The sequence below is a fragment of the Malania oleifera genome, chromosome 3 (genome assembly GCF_029873635.1).
Source record: "Malania oleifera isolate guangnan ecotype guangnan chromosome 3, ASM2987363v1, whole genome shotgun sequence".
NCBI classification, from domain to species: Eukaryota; Viridiplantae; Streptophyta; class Magnoliopsida; order Santalales; family Ximeniaceae; genus Malania; species Malania oleifera.
The window spans coordinates 11,241,566-11,255,179 of record NC_080419.1 but is presented as its reverse complement, the minus strand read 5'-3'; the positions used below and the strand labels follow the sequence as shown (position 1 = coordinate 11,255,179).

Here is a 13,614-nt window from a genome sequence, read left to right as displayed (position 1 = left end):
AAATTCAGCTAGCCGCACTAGGGTGGAGGGAAACTACTTGTATGGGCAGGTAGATTTCCTTATTCTCGGGGGCTTTCGCTGGTAAACTTTTGTATGAACTGTGTGAGTACGAGAATAATGTAACACTTGAGGGCTTACTGAGTAAGGTGAGTACTCTGGTATGCTTCGGTTGTGACCTTTGGGTTGCCTATTGTATCAGAGCAGAGGGGTGCTACATGTATGAGCGGATAACTCCAAAAGATTGGAATGAGAGATGAAAAAAGCAAATTCGGGCAAGCATGAGTAAAATATTCTAGCTTATGCCCCTCTATTAGGTTTATGCATCGGACTGCCCTTTTATGGTTTAATTGCTTGGTTTGATTTATTTTGGCTACTTGGTGATGCTATAGCTTTATCTTTGTCTTGGGCAGGCTTTGGACTTGATCATCTCTCCCATTTACGGTGGGATAATTTTGCTTTTTAGAAATTGATTGTTTATTTTTCTATCTATTTCCTTAATTATGAATTCCTTGGATAGTCACTTGCATTTTCTAGATTTTTATTGGTTTGACTTGTTGGTTTTCCCCAATCACTATTTTTCAGTCCTATGACTCGATGTGTAGAACAAAGGCTGCGTGGTAACAATGTTAGTGCTGGGGTCAGGAAAAAAGAGAAGAATAATGAATCTACATGATTCAATTGTGTGTCTGCGTCTATGGAGATACTGTGCAATTGTCACTATATCATCAAGAGAAAAGTATTTTAGGGTTTTAATCTGGGGCTATAATATGTATATATAGTTTTATCTGAAAACTCCAAAATAGTCTCATATGATAATATAATTAAACTACACCCTGACTCAAATGTATCATATCTTATCGCGGGGGCATCCTTCCAATGCACTTTCGTTGGACTTGATTTAAGTGTGTTAGAGTGTATAACACCTTAGATGCTCTTGTATTCTATCCCTTCCTGATAGTGAAATTTTCTTGGCGTCTTTGCCCATAGATATAGGCTATAATTTGAACAATACAAATCTTATGTCTAGTTTCTTGTCATTTCTTTTATCATTCACTTATTTTCTCAAGTAAAAAACCTGCCATATATAAACCTATAGGATCACCAAGTAGCCAAAATAAATCGGTCCAAGCCATTAAACCATAAAAGGGCAGCGCGATGCATAAAGCTCCCGCCTATCCAGGGTCAGGGGAAGGAGTGGGCAACAATGCAAATGGTTCAACGAAGTTTCTCAAAGGATAAACCCAATAGAGGGGCATAAGCTAGAATATCCTACTCATGCTTGGCTGAATTTGGTTTTTTCATCTTCCATTCCTGCCTTTTGGAGTTAGCTAGTTGAATTTCATGGACCAGTTTTGGAAGGACCATGACCACTATTCTCTAAGTTGACGTCAAAAGAGCTGCAATCATCTTTTATTTCTATGTCATGATCGAGCTCAGCATGTTTGATTTGAAGGCGGGCGGTTACAAAGTTAATTTCCTATATGGCTAATGACTTTGAGGCTAATTCAGTTTGGATGAGAGCTGTTTTTTCGTTAGACTCATTGTACTTCTTTCTTATTGGCGTCAAGGTTTTCAAAGAATTCGTTAGCTTCATCTATAATTTTCTTGCCCTCTGGGAAATCCTTACTAGTCAATGAGAGCTTTTCAATCAGCTTTAACTTGGAAAGTTGATTAGCATGAAGGTTGTGATCTTTCTAAAGTTTGGAACACAAAGTTGAAAGCTCAACGAGGTTTTGACAAGATATTAGAGAAGGATACTTCGTGGTAAGGATTGAAGAAAGCTTCCTTCGGGCTTTGACCAATTCCTCTGGGGAAGTAGAATCATTGATTGTCAAGAGTGATGCATTATCAAATATGGGTTGGTCAAGAATATCCTCCAAAATATTGACATTACTCATCAAAATCCTCTGGGATCACTTTGTTGGAAATTCCTGATTGGGTCCAAAGGAAGCTCCTTGCAGGCAAGAGGGAATGATGAGTACCACCAAAACTTTGGGTAGGAGAAATTGCAGCATGGGGGCTGGAAACTTAATTGTACTTAAAATTGGTGCTACTTTTCAAGTTGTTGGTGGTTGTGTCACTTGAGTTTTTCTTGGGGTTTTTCCTTTCTCTCTCCGTCCCTTACTTTCACCACCACACCAGTACTGTCCCCTACACAAAAGGGTAGTATTAGTATTTCAGTTAAAGAATATCAAATAGATTATGGACGAAAAAAAAAGTGTATATATAATAAACAGTCAACGACTTGAAAAGTAGCACCGATTTTGAGTGCATTCAAATTTCCAGCCCCCATGCTGTAATTTCTCTTTCCTATAGTTTTGTTGCTATTCATTATTCCCCTCTTGCTTGCAGTGAGCTTCTTTTGGACCCCCTTTAGGAATCTCCAACCGAAGTGATCGTAGAGGATTTTGATGAGTATTTTAATTCTTTGGAGGATATTCTTGATCATCTCATTTTTGAAAATGCATCATCCCTGATAATCAATGATTCTCTTTCCCCAGAAGAGTTTGCCAAAACTCGAAGGAAGCTTTCTTCTATACTTACCACGAACTATCCCTCTCTAATAGCTTGTCAAAACCCCGTTTAGCTTTCAACTTTGTCTTCCAAGCTTCAAAAGGATCCCGACCTTCATGCTGATCAACTTTCCAAGTTAATGCTGATTGAAGAGATCCTATTCACTAGTAAGGATTTCTTAGAGGCCAAGAAAATTATAGATGAAGCTAACGAACTCTTTGAAGGCGTTGAGGCCAACAAGGTCAAGGCTACTTCTCTAAGAAAGAAGTATAATGAGTCCAAAGAAAAAACAGCTCTCATCCAAACTGAATTAGGCTCAAAGTCATCAGCCATATAGGAAATTGACTCTGTAATTTCAATCTGAACGTGCTGAGCTCGCTCGTGACATGAAGATCAAAAAGATGATTGTTGCCTTTATGACCTCAATTCAGAGAATAGTTGCCATGGTTCTTCTAAAACGGGTCCATGAAATTCAGCTAGCTAACTCCAAAAGATCGGAATGGGAGATGAAAAAAAAAAAATTCGGGCAAGCATGAGTAAGATATTCTAGCTTATACCCCTATATTAGGTTTATCCTTTGAGCAAATTCGTTGAACCATTTTCATTGTGGTTTGCTCCTTCCCTTGAAGCTACATGTGCGAGAGTTTTATTTATCGGACTGCCTTTTTATGGTTTAATTGCTTGGACTGATATATTTTGACTGCTTGGTGATGCTATAGTTTTATCTTTGGCAGGTTTTGGACTTGATCATCTCTCCCATTTACGGTGGGATAATTTTGCTTTTTAGAAATTGACTGTATATTTTTCTATCTATTTCCTTAACTATGAATTCCTTGGATAGTCACTTGCATTTTCCAGATTTTTATTGGTTTGATCAGATGGTTTTCCCCAATCACTGTTTTTCAGTCCTATGACCCGATGTGTAGAACAAAGGCCGCATGGTAACAACGTTAGTGCTGGGGCTAGGAAAAGAGAGAAGAATAATGAATCTACATGATTCAATAGTGTGTCTGCTTCTATGGAGATACTATGCAATTGTCACTATATCATTAAGAGAAATGTATTTTAGGGTTTTAATCTGGGGCTATAATATGTATATATAGTTTTATATGAAAACTCGAAAATAGTCTCGTATGATAATATAATTACACTACACCCGGACTCAAATGCATTGTATCTTATCACGGGGGCATCCTTCCAATGCACTTTCGTTGGGCTTGATTTAAGTGTGTTAGAGAGTATAATACCTTAGATGCTCTTGTATTCTATCCTTTCCTCATAGTGAAATTTTCTTGTCATCCTTGCCCATAGATATAGGCTATAATTTGAACAACACAAATCTTATGTCTAGTTTCTTGTCTTTTCTTTTATCATTCACTTATTTTCTCAAGTCAAAAACCTGCCAAATATAAAGCTATAGCATCACCAAGTAGCCAAAATAAATCAGTCCCAGCCATTAAACCATAAAAAGGATTGCCTGATGCATAAAGCTCCCGCGTATGCAGGGTCAGGGGAAGGAGTGGATAACAATGCAAATTGCTCAACGAAGTTTCTCAAAGGATAAACCCAATAGAGGGGCATAAGCTAGAATATCTTGCTCATGCTTGGCCGAATTTACTTTTTTCAACTTCCATTCCTGCCTTTTGGAGTTAGCTAGGTTAATTTCATGTAGTAGTTTTGGAAGAACCATGTCCACTATTCTCTGAGTTGAGGTCAACAAAGCCACGATCATCTTTTTTATCTCCATGTCACGTGCGAGCTTAGCACGTTCGATTTGAAGGCGGGTGATTACAGAGTCAATTTCCTGTATGATTGATGACTTTGAGTCTAAATCAGTTTGGATGAGAGCTTTTTTTTCCTTGGACTCATTATACTTTTTCTTAGAGAAGTAGTCTTGGCCTTGTTGACCTCAATGTCTTCAAAGAATTCGTTAGCTTCATCTATAATTTTCTTGGCCTCTGGGAGTCCTTACTAGTCAGTGGGATCTCTTCAATTAGCATTAATTTGAAAATTTGATCAGCATGAAGGTTGGAAGACAAAGTTGAAAGCTCAACAAGGTTTTGACAGGATATTAGAGAAGGATAATCCGTGGCAAGGACAAACGAAAGCTTCCTTCGGGCTTTGGCCAATTCCCCTCGGGAAGGAGAATCATTGATTGTCAGGGGTGATGCATTATCAAATATGGGTCGATCAAGAATATCCTCCAAAGAATTGACATTACTCTTCAAAATCTTTTGGGATCACTTTGGTTGGAGAATCCTAATGGGGTCGAAAGAAAGCTCCCTTCAAGCAAGAGGGGAATGATGAGTACCAACAAAGCTTTGGGCAGGAGAAGTTGAAGCATGGGGGTTGGAAACTTGATTGCACTCAAAATCGGTGCTACTTTTCAAGTCGTTGGTGGTTGAGTCACTTGACTTAGTTTTTCTTGGGGCTTTTCCTTTCTCTCCTTTTCCCTTCCCTTTCATTGCCACAACAGTATTGTACCCCTATACAACAGGGTAGTATTAGTATTTCAGTTAAAGGATATCAAACAAATTATGGACTAAAAAAAAAGTGTATTTATAATAAACAGTCAACGACTTGAAAAGTAGCACCGATTTTGATTGTATTCAAGTTTTCAGCCCCCATGCTGCAATCTCTCCTACCCATAGTTTTGTTGCTGCTCATTAGTCCCTTTTTCTTACGGGGAGCTTCCTTTTGACCCCCATCAGGAATCTCCAACCAAAGTGATCCAAGAGGATTTTGATGAGTGTGTCAATTCTTTGGATGATATTCTTGATCAACCCATATTTGATAATGCATCACCCCTGGTAATCAACAATTCTCCTTCCCTAGATGAATTGGCAGAAGCCCAAAGGAAGCTTTCTTCTATCCTTGCCACGAACTATCCTTCTCTAATATCTTGTCAACACCATGTTTAGCTTTCAACTTTGTCTTCCAAGCTTCAGAAGGATCCTAGCCTTGATGCTGATCAACTTTCCAAGTTAATGGTGATTGAAGAGATCTCATTGACTAGTAAGGATTTTCGAGAGGCCACGAAAATTGTAGATGAAGCTAAAGGATTCTTTGAAGACTTTGAGGCCAGCAAGGCCAAGGCTACTTCTCTTTGCAGGAAGAAGAGTGAGTCCAAGGAAAAAGCAGCTCTCATCTAAATTGAAGTAGACTCAAAGTCATCAGCCATACCGGAAATTTACTCTGTAACCGTCTGCCTTCAATCTGAACGTGCCGAGCTCGCTCGTGACATGGATATCAAAAAGATGATGGCGGTTTTGTTGACCTCAACTCAGAGAATAGTGGTCATGGTTCTTCCAAAATTGGCCCCATGAAATTCAGCTAGTTAACTCCAAAAGATAGGAATGAGAGATGAAAAAAGCAAATTCGAGTAAGCATGAATAAAATATTCTTGCTTATGCCCTTCTATTGGGTTTATCCTTTGAGCAATTTCGTTGAACCATTTTCATTGTGGTCCGCTCCTTCCCTTGAACCTGCATACGCGGGAGCTTTATGTATTGGGCTGCCCTTTTTATGGTTTAATGGCTTAGACTGATTTATTTTGGCTACTTGGTGATGCTATAGCTTTATCTTTTGCAGGTTTTGGACTTGATCATCTCTCCTATTTACAATGGGATAATTTTGCTTTTTAGAGATTGACTGTTTATTTTTCTATCTATTTCCTTAACTATGAATTCCTTGGATAGTCATTTGCATTTTCCAGATTTTTATTGGTTATCTGTTGGTTTTCCCTAATCATTGTTTTTCAGTCCTATGACCTGATGTGTAGAACAAAGGCCGCGTGGTAACAATGTTAGTGCTGGGGCCAAGAAAGGAGAGAAGAATAATGAATCTACATGATTCAATAGTGTGTCTGCGTGTATGGAGATGCTGTGCCGCTGTCACTATATCATCAAGCGAAAAGTATTTAAGGGTTTTATTTTGGGGCTATAATGTGTGTATATAGTTTTATATGAAAACTCGAAAATAGTGTCATATGATAATATAATTAAACTACACCTTGACTTAAATCTATCGTATCTTATCGTGGGGGCATCCTTCCAATGCACTTTCGTTGGACTTGATTTAAGTGTGTTATAACACCTTAGATGCTCTTGTATTCTATCCCTTCCTTATAGTGAAATTTTCTTGTCATCTTTGCCCATGGATATAGGCTATAATTTTAACAACACAAATCTTATGTCTAGTTTCTTGTATTTTTCTTTTATCATTCACTTAATTTCTCAAGTCCAAAACCTGCCAAATATAAAGATATAGCATCACTAAGTAGCCAAAATAAATCAATCCAAGGCATTAAACCATAAAAGGGTAGCTCGATGCATAAAGCTCTCGTGTATGCAATGTTAGGGGAAGGAGCGGACCACAATGAAAATGGTTCAACGAAATTACTCAAAGGATAAACCCAATCGAGGGGCATAAGCTAGAATATCTTACTCATGCTTGCCCGAATTTGCATTTTTCATGTCCTATTCCTGCCTTTTGGAGTTAGCTAGTTGAATTTCATGGATCAGTTTTGGAAGAACCATGACTACTATTCTCTATGTTGAGGTTAACAAAGCCGCAATCATCTTTTTTATTTCCATGTCATGAGCAAGCTCAGCACGTTCGATTTGAAGGCGGGCGATTACAGAGTCAATTTCCTCTATGACTGATGACTTTGAGTCTAATTCAGTTTGGACGAGAGCTGCTTTTTCCTTGGACTCATTATACTTATTTCTTAGAGAAGTAGCCTTGGCCTTGCTAGCTTCAAGGTCTTCAAAGAATTCGTTTGCTTCGTCTATAATTTTCTTAGCCTCTAGGAAATCCTTACTAGTCAATGAGATCTCTTCAATCAGCTTTGACTTAGAAAGTTGATTAGCATCAAGGTTGGGATCCTTGTGAAACCTTGAAGACAAAGTTGAAAGCTCAACGTGATTTTGACAGGATATTAGAGAAGGATAGTCCTTGACAAGGATAGAAGAAAGCTTCCTTCGGGCTTTGGTCAATTCCTCTGGGGAAGGAGAATCATTGATTGACAGGGGTGATGCCTTATCAAATATGGGTTGATCAAGAATATCCTCTAAAAAATTGACATACTCATCAAAATCCTCTGCGATCACTTTGGTTGGAGATTGCTGATGGGGGTCCAAAGGAAGCTCCCTGTAGGCAAGAGGAGAATGATGAGTATCAACAAAACTTTGGGCATGAGAAATTGCAGCATGGGGATTGGAAACTTGATTGCACTCAAAATCGGTGCTACTTTTCAAGTCGTTGGTGGTTGAATCACTTTTGTATTTTTCTTGGGGCTTTTCCTTTCTCTATCTGTCCCTTCACTTTCACCACCACAACAATATTGTCCCCTAGACAACAGAGTAGTATTAGTATATCAGTTAAAGAAAATCGAACAGATTATGGAAAAAAAAATGTATTTATAATAAACAATCAACTACTTGAAAAGTTGCATCGATTTTGAGTGTATTCAAGTTTCCAGCCCCCATGCTGCAATTTCTCTTGTCCATAGTTTTGTTGCTACTTATCATTCCCTTCTTGCCTGTAGGGAGCTTCCTTTGGACCCCCATCAGGAATTTCTAACCAAAGTGATTCCAGAGGATTTTGGTGAGTCTGTCAATTCTTTAGAGGATATTTTTTATCAATTTATATTTGATAATGCATCGCCCTTGATAATCAATGATTCTCCTTCCCCAGAGGAATTAGGCAAAGCCCGAAGGAAGCTTTCTTATATCCTTGACACGGATTATCTTTCTCTAATGTCCTGTCAAGATCCCGTTGAGCTTTCAACTTTATCTTCCAAGTTTTAGAAGGATCTCAACCTTGATGCTGATCAACTTTCCAAGTTAATGCTGATTGAAGAGTTCCCATTGACTAGTAAGGATTTCCTAGAGGCCAAGAAAATTATAGATGAAGTTAACGAATTCTTTGAATACCTTGAGGCCAGCAAGGCCAATGCTACTTCTCTTTGAAGGAAGTAGAATGAGTCCAAGGAAAAAGCAACTCTCATCCAAACTGAATTAGATTCAAAGTCATCAGCCATGCCAGAAATTCACTCTGTAATCTCTTGCCTTCAATCCGAACGTGCTGAGCTTGCTTATGACATGGAGATGAAAAAGATAATTGCGGCTTTGTTGACCTCAACTCAGAGAATAGTGATCATGGTTCTTCCAAAACTGGTCCATGAAATTCAGTTAGCTAACTCCAAAAGATAGGAATGGGAGAAGAAAGATGCAAATTCGGGCAAGCATGAGTAAGATATTCTGGCTTATGCCCTTCTATTCAGTTTATCCTTTGTGCAACTAATTGAACCATTTTCATTGTGGTCCGCTCCTTCCCTTGACCTTGCATACGTGGGAGCTTTATGCATCGAGCTGCCCTTTTTATGGTTCAATGGCTTGGACTGATTTATTTTTGCTGCTTGGTGATGCTATAGCTTTATCTTTTGCCAGGTTTTGGACTTGATCATCTCTCCCATTTACGGTGGGATAATTTTTCCTTTAAGAAATTGACTCTTTATTTTTCTATGTATTTCCTTTACTATGAATTCCTTTGATAGTCACTTGCATTTTCCAAATTTTTATTGGTTTGATCTATTTGTTTTCCCCAATCACTATTTTTCAGTCCTATCACCCGATGTGTAGAACAAAGGCCGCGTGGTAACAATGTTAGTGCTAGGGCCAAGAAAAGGGAGAAGAATAATGAATCTACATGATTCAATAGTGTGTTTGTATCTATGGAGATACTGTGCAATTGTCACTATATCATCAAGCGAAAAGTATTTTAGGGTTTTAATCTAAGGCTATAATATGTATATATAGTTTTATATGAAAACTCCAAAATTCTCTCATATGATAATATAATTAAATTACACCCTAACTCAAACGTATCGTACCTTATCGCGGGGGCATCCTTCCAATGCACTTTCGTTGGACTTGATTTAAGTGTGTTAGAGAGTATAACACCTTAGATGCTCTTGTATTCTATCCCTTCCTGATAGTGAAAGTTTCTTGTCATCTTTGCCCATGGATATAGGCTATAATTTGAACAACACAAATCTTATGTCTAGTTTCTTGTATTTTTCTTTTATCATTCACTTATTTTCTCAATTTTTATACTTATTGATCCTGACACTCTTGTCATTCAATTGAGATGCCTTGATTCTAATAGCATCCTAGCCCCCTTTGGGAAAAGCTTGGGGTTCAAATTCATTTGAGAGAATTCCTCCTAATTTTAGAAAGGAATAGGGGATTTTGGGGTAGGAGTAGGGGGGTTGAGGTAGTTTATTGGGCCCCTATGGGGGCTATAGCACCACATATTTCAAACAAAAAAGCCATGTAGACCTATGCCCGCCACTTATTGCTGCCAAAATTGTCCCATCATAGCCTTTACTAGAAGTCAACTTCTTGCACAACCATCACCATGTATGTTTGCAAGACTACTAACAACGTCCATGAACGCGACCACCACCGAGACGTTGCATTGCATCATCACAACTAGCCAAAACCATCCACAGATGCCATTGCAGGGCCATCAAGTGCAATCATCACTGCAGCCAACTTCTTTTTCCTCTCTTGGCCTTACTTCCCTATCTACCTAGTCTCTCACTCCCTCTGTTTGCTACTCATTCTTCTCTATTTCTTAACCATTCTCTTTACTATTTCACATTCTCAACTTTTCTTGATCTAACCTCAGTCATAGGTGCACATCACAGTGTTGGCAGCCATCGCGACCACCACCTAATAGGGCCATCGGTGAATAAATTTTTGTTTTCTTCACTACTTTCACTTTTCCATTTTCCCTTTTCGTCTTCTTATGTATCTTCAAATATTCTTTGCCAACTAGCTTGCTTTCTTAATCTTATTTTTCCTTTTTGTCCTTGGCGCTACTTCTCTTGTCACACACTCACTTTCTCTTAGCCTACCCTTCTCCAAACTACCTTATAACAATGTAAATGTGAAATTAAAGATTCTTAAGAGAGAGAAATATTTTCAGCAAAATGAACTGATGGAGTCTCTCAATTTAGAGGTGGCATACAGAGTGAGGGAAACTAGAAAGCTGTAGCAACTAGCAATGTAGATTGTTCTCTCAACTCCTCTTTGTTTGAATCTTAAAAGTGGTTTGTTGGGGTGGGGAGAAATGATGCTCGAGATTAGGTGAGAGAGTAGCTAACTTTAAGAGCTTAGTCACAATGCCAATGGCATCAAAAAATGATTGTCCTTTCCCCTCCCTCTGTCTCCCCTAAAAAGTGAAAAAGTTAAAGTCCTTATATTTTTAACAAAACTAATATTGTATAAAATTTATATAGTTCTATATCCATTATTTCCCCTTTTGTTATTTGTTAATCATAAATTATGCATGCAGATTTGTTTCTTTATATTCAAGGTTTTCTGCTAATTGTTTACCATACATATAAGTTATTTGTGGTTTCTTTAACTGTAATTGTTTACCAAGTGGTTGGTTTTAAGTTTTGGTTGAGGCAAAGTTTAGTTGCAGCTTTTAAAACTTTTTATTTCATTTTAATGCTGTAATTGAAGCTATTTTTGTCGCTATAATCAGAATTTTTTTTATTATTGTTTTGATTCTAATTTATGATAAAATTTCTGGCTTTATCAAAACATGATATTCTAATTCCTCCTCTTGACATTTGTTATATATCTGATCATATATGCAGTTTGCTAAGTATCTTTTGAAACCTTTTTTTTTTCTTCTAAAGATTGGAGTTGTTTGAATAAGTTATAATTGGAATGTGGTTTCCTTCTTTGTGTAAAATAGGAATAACATAGTAATGTCAACATTTTTTTGGTAATGCGATACATTGATCATGGGCCACTTGTTCCCTATTCACGACTTTTATGTGATAGAGTTCCTTGCCTCTTTTTGGGTGCATTCCTTGGGATTCGTTTGGTGTGTTATCATTGTAAGATGCTGGAGAGCAGCGTTTTCTTGATGGTGTTTCTTTGTTTGTTTTGGTAAAGAATTCTGAAATTGAGGCACTTGTCCACTCAATGGGTACTCTTAAGAAACAAGCTACTTTGTCTAAAAAAAGTTTGTTTTCATTACAGGTTTATCACAATCCCTTTCCCAATTACTAGTGTTTGTTTTCTTCTTCTTCTTCTTCTTCTTCTTCTTCAATTTGCTCAACATAATAAACCGTCTCCAGATACTTCTGCAAGTTCTAATTGAGCAAAATTTTGCATTTGACGAAGACTTGCTGTTAAGCAGAAAAATTGAAGACATGTTCTTTTGTGTGTAAAGAAGGGAAGCCATGGCATATTGAAATGTTGAGAAGGCATTCAGCAGACCCTTCCTACTATACCCTAACAACAAGAGATTTTGAAGTTCATGTTTGTTGGTAAATGGGTCTAATGGAAAATACTAGTTGGAGTAGTTAATTAGACAGTTATGTCGTTTATTTATATTTTGCTTCTATCTTGGAACTAAAGTTGGTTACCCAGTACAGAGAAATAGAATGGTCGTTGTCATGTTTATTATGATGCAGTAAGAAAGGTGCTTGCAGTAACTTTGTGAAATTTGGGCTTGAAGATATAAGGTCTAAAAGCATAGCCGAGCGGCATAAGGCAACAATAGATATTGGCTTTATTGCATGCTAACTAAATTGATTTTATTATTGTGAACAATGAAAAACCTAGAGTGAAGAATATTCTTTTGTAGTTTTGGGTATCTTTAAAGTTACTTGATAAAGTATTGGAATTTTTAATAGATTAGTAGACATTTTCATATTTTAAGATGCGTTTGAAATGTATGATATTGAGAGTTATGAACAGTACAATTTTGTTTGAAGTTAGATTTACATTCGAAGAATGACTATTGATATATTTGTTTACTTCACTGAATGAAATTGTTTGGATTCAATCTATCCCAAATTAGAATTTGCATGTAAGTCAATAGTGGGTGCTTTATTTTTTATTTAGTTAATTAAAAATAATCCTTAAAAGAGATGGAATTTTTTTTTTTATAAAAAAAATAATTTATTAGATTATATACCTTAAAGAACTTTATTTTATTAATAAAAAAGGCATTTTATTCCATTATTATAATTAATTTTATGAAACTTACAAATGGAAATGAGAATATATAGGAATAACCATCCTATTTGTGTCATTTTACTTCTGCCACCATATTAAAACAAATTTTGAATGTGGACCTTCTCCCCGTTCTCAGTTCTTTTCATTTAATTTATTAGTCTAATATTTTTGGAAATATTGTAGTTTCATTTTGAAAAGCAATTCAATTTTTTTCATTACAAAATTGTTTCGACTCCTTGTTTTTCCCCCCCTTTGCTCGTGAGAATTTTGAAAAATATATATATGCATAAAAATGTAAGTTTAAAATTTTTAAAAATAATCATTTACTTGCCATGAATTTTCCAAATTACCATTTTTTATTAGCAATTTATAAAAATATTTATACATTCTAGTAAACTCAAATATAAGAAGTTCTAAATTTATGAATTATTTTTTTTTTAATTCAAAATAAAAATAAAGCATTCCATCCTGTTGTTAAAATTAGTTTTACCAAAAATGAAATGTGAATGTGAATGGAATGTACATTACATTTTAGGGTCATTCTTTTGTTATTTAAACATGAACTGTAAATGAGAATGGAATGCGTCATTCCATTCGTATCTAATTTTATTTTATTTTTTATTTTATTTAATGTTCATTCTATTCCATTCTTGCTTGCTTTACATAACAAAAAGATAAAGTTCCTTGAGAATTTTTATAGGAAACCTCTTGTTTTAAGATGTTTCAATGTTTATTTGGTTTAGTATACTTCATTAATTAAACTAGTGGTGGAATTAAAGGTGGTGTAATAACACTTCAAATTTTATGGGGTGAGACAAAATTTGCATACTTGGCTTGGATATCTAACAAGTTTACTCTCAATATATATATATTGATAAAAAAAAAAAAAAGGTTAGTTAAATGTTGACAGAAAATGAAGAAGGGTTATAGAATGGGAGTGATGGAGGAGCAAATACCTCATTCTATAAATGTATTCACAAACATAATTATGATTACAACCTTTTCTAATCATGATTTTGGATTTTAATTTTAAATCATTGAAGGGGGTGGT

General features: G+C 36.3%; 1 long non-coding RNA gene across 2 annotated transcripts in view; it reads left to right on the top strand.

Annotated features, from left to right (window-relative positions):
* LOC131151015 (uncharacterized) overlaps positions 1–7,528 on the top strand; it is a 56,997-nt gene extending 49,469 nt beyond the window's left edge. The window contains exon 4 of one of the 2 annotated variants that reach the window (XR_009135673.1): positions 6,276–7,528. This is a non-coding gene — a long non-coding RNA (uncharacterized LOC131151015). Of the gene's footprint in view, positions 1–3,420; positions 3,620–6,275 lie in introns of those variants that run through there. The other variant, XR_009135674.1, reaches the window with a different exon arrangement.
* The last annotated feature ends 6,086 nt before the right edge of the window (positions 7,529–13,614 follow it).